This window comes from Acinonyx jubatus, chromosome D1 (assembly GCF_027475565.1).
Source record: "Acinonyx jubatus isolate Ajub_Pintada_27869175 chromosome D1, VMU_Ajub_asm_v1.0, whole genome shotgun sequence".
NCBI lineage: Eukaryota > Metazoa > Chordata > Mammalia > Carnivora > Felidae > Acinonyx > Acinonyx jubatus.
Window position 1 is genome coordinate 77,396,804 of NC_069390.1, and position 3,441 is coordinate 77,400,244.

Sequence of the window (3,441 nt, forward strand, 5' to 3'; positions counted from 1 at the left end):
TGAAACCAAGAGCAAATAACACCCAACAGTAACTTAAACTCACAAGTAGGAATAAAGATCATTAGAAATGAATACAAAGAAAAATATAATATTTCTTTTTTATTTAAAATCATACATTTAAAACAATAATTCTGACATTGTATTTGTGTGTGCACATGTGTATAAAGCATATGAATTGGTATATCATTTAAAACTAACAACACTCTACTGTTGAAAAAATACTGGGTATTTTTCACAAGGATTAGCAAGAAGAGGTGCAATTTTTAAAAATTAAAAAGTTGTAATTATTTTAGGCTATTTTGGCATTCTTTGTAATTTTGAAAATATTGAGCTTTTTCTATGTACTACTAAATTAGTAAAGAGGATAAATCAATTTCACTGTTAACTTACTATATTTACATTTTTTTTACTTCCAAAATTCTTTCTGAAGTTACAATGTTGAATATTACGAACTGTCTGAAAAATGGAATTTTTCTTCAGCATAGATGCAGAGGGCTACAAAAATGTCTGACTTACAAATAGACTTTGCTAGCCTCAAACTTTTCAGAATCCCTTCAAAGACTAAATAGAAACAACATGCCATATTAAGAATAGTAACAAGGGGCGCCTGGGTGGCTCCGTCCGTTAAGCATCCGACTTCGGCTCAGGTTATGATCTCACGGTTTGTGGGTTCAAGCCCCGCGTGTGGCTCTGTGCTGACAGCCCAGAGCCTGGAGCCTGCTTCAGATTCTGTGTCTCCCTCTCTCTCTGCTCCTGTCTCTCTCTGCCCCTGTCTCCCCCACTCGCACTCTGTCTCTGTCTCTCTCAAAAATAAATAAAACGTTAAAAATTAAAAAAAAAGAATAGTAATGAAAGATGACAGTGAAAAATCTTTTAAATATTAGTTAATATCATTTAAAATTCATTTATAGGACAAAAGTAAAGTTATTAGCTCTTTCATATAAATTTAATTTGTAAATGTGGTAGTATAACATTTTTATGGAAGATCAGTGTGCAATCTGCTTTTAAATGCTTTTTTTCCCTAAAATAAATGAGGACACATGTTGTAAACATGCAATTTTATTGATCATAATGTACTTAAAATGTTTAAAAAGTAACGGTAGTATGAAATATATGCCACACTTTTGGCAATTGACTAAATGATTCGTGACACTAAATATTAATCTTTTCAATTAAATATATGATACTTTTACAATAGGAGAGTTCTTCATAACTCTTATCTGATGTTTAGGAAGTTAAGTTTATATTACATGGCACATGTTATCATGTCTGAATACAATGGTTGTTGAGAAAGAAATCTAAGTCAACAACGAGTTATCAAGTGTTGCTAATATTGCTATTTGGGCCTCCTGTAAATTTGAAGTAAGCCAAAGTGTACATGGAATATGACAATGTTTGTAAAGTCCAACAAGTGGAATATATTTTCATGAGTAATTAGAAACTTGGAGTAAATGGAACTGGATAATATAAGTTTAGATCAAGCCTGTTTTCTTCAGTCATGAGCATGAAGATAGTTCTAATTTTTTAGTATACACTATATAGATGCAAAACAGATCACTTAGGTAAACTCTATGATGCCATGGAGTTTTAAGTTTAAACGTTTATTTCTTGTAATACTCTTTATTTCTAAAATAGTTATTCCCTCTCTCCCTTCTTCCTTTTCTTTTTTCCTTCCTTTGCTTCTTCAATTATTATCATTTGTTAAGTGCCAAGAAGTTTCTCGGTATTGAGCATATAAAAATGAATAAAATATATATCTTGCATGGCTTAAGGAATATAAACAGGTAATTGTAATAATAATATGTGACAGGTGCTATTATGTGTGCGTGTGTGTATCAAGCTCATTGGCAATATAAAATGCAGTAGTAAACTATTAGTGCATGGTGGGAGGGGAGAAATACCAATATCACTGAGGTAATATGAAAGAGTTGAGTCAAGAGAATGTACAGATTTTCCTTGGTCTAGATAGATGTCCACAGGTATGAATTGAATGTTGGTGAAAATATTTTTATTGTTTCCTATGATGTATTATTTTATAAACTAACAAAACAGAGCTCCTACTATGACATATCTTTCCTTCTATGTAAAATGAACAACACTAGTGAAATTTAGGTGTCAGAAAATATGGTCCCAATTTTAAGTGCAAAATAAGTTGGGAGCAGAAAGAAATCACACAGAAAACTAGAGATGATGTTTTAATAACTGATTAAATTTGAATGAGGAAAAGAGAAAGCATTCTTAGTAACAGAAAACAATAAATGATTATTTTATATTACTCATATATTTTATGGTTTAAAGTGTCTATTGTAAGAGGGATAGATAAGTTATAGAATAACTGATTGAATGAATACATAAGCTTCTATAGACTTTCTTTGAAAACACACTTATCCCACTCAGGGGTGATACATTAAGTGCCTAAACATATTACTGGGGTTGAATCAATTAGTTTCTTTTCAGTTGAGTTGAGAGGCATGACTGAGAGGGCTTTAGCAACATGAAACAATTTGATGCCTAGATAACAAAGTAGGTGAAGCAAACAAAAGAAGCTAAACACCATCTTCTTTTTTTTTTTGCTAAACACCATCTTCTGATGATACTTCCCTAACAGTCTCCTGTGGCATCCTTACCCATTGATACTCCTTGCACCAATTGTCATCTTGAGCTAAAGTAATCAATGAACCTGCATATTAATATTTCAACCACATTTTGCAGAATGAAAAGAAAAAAAAAAGAAAGAAAGAAAAACCTCCTTCAGGCTTCTTCAATTATTTAGTCTCAGATACAATCATTTATTGTTTTTCAAGTTTGAGAATCTTTTCATATTATAAAATCTTACTTTCATAAAAAATCTTATAGAGCATTTCAGAATTTGAGTTATTTGTGTACTCTTATTTGAAATTTATTTTAAAAAGTACAAATTAGGTCATGCCCTACAAACTCTCCATTCTTTCATTTAGAATTGTATTAATGAATAGTTGAATATAATATACTGCACACATTTAAAACCCGAGATTTAATAAGTTTTGTCCTATTTACTTGCCCTGCAAACCATCACCATAATCACAAAAATGGACACATCTTTAACAACCAAAACTTTCTCTGTGCCCTTAGTAATCTCTCCCTCCCTCCCTCTCTCATATCTAGGCAACTGGTTATCTTCTTTCTAGCATTACAGTTAAAACATCTCTTTAAAATAAGTTAAGGAACTTGGCAAAGACCAACATAGCCTATATACAGTGGAATAAAATCTTGAATGATATTCTGATTTTTAAAGTAGTATTATTTTCATTATTTCATTACTTTTCATTACAGTATTTTATTACTCACAGGTAAATAATAAAACTCTCCTGAGAATTGTTGCATGAGAACAAAGGGTAATCTTTGGAATGTTGTAAAGTTTCTTACTAAGGAACACAGTTCTGTGAGCAATGATGACCCAGT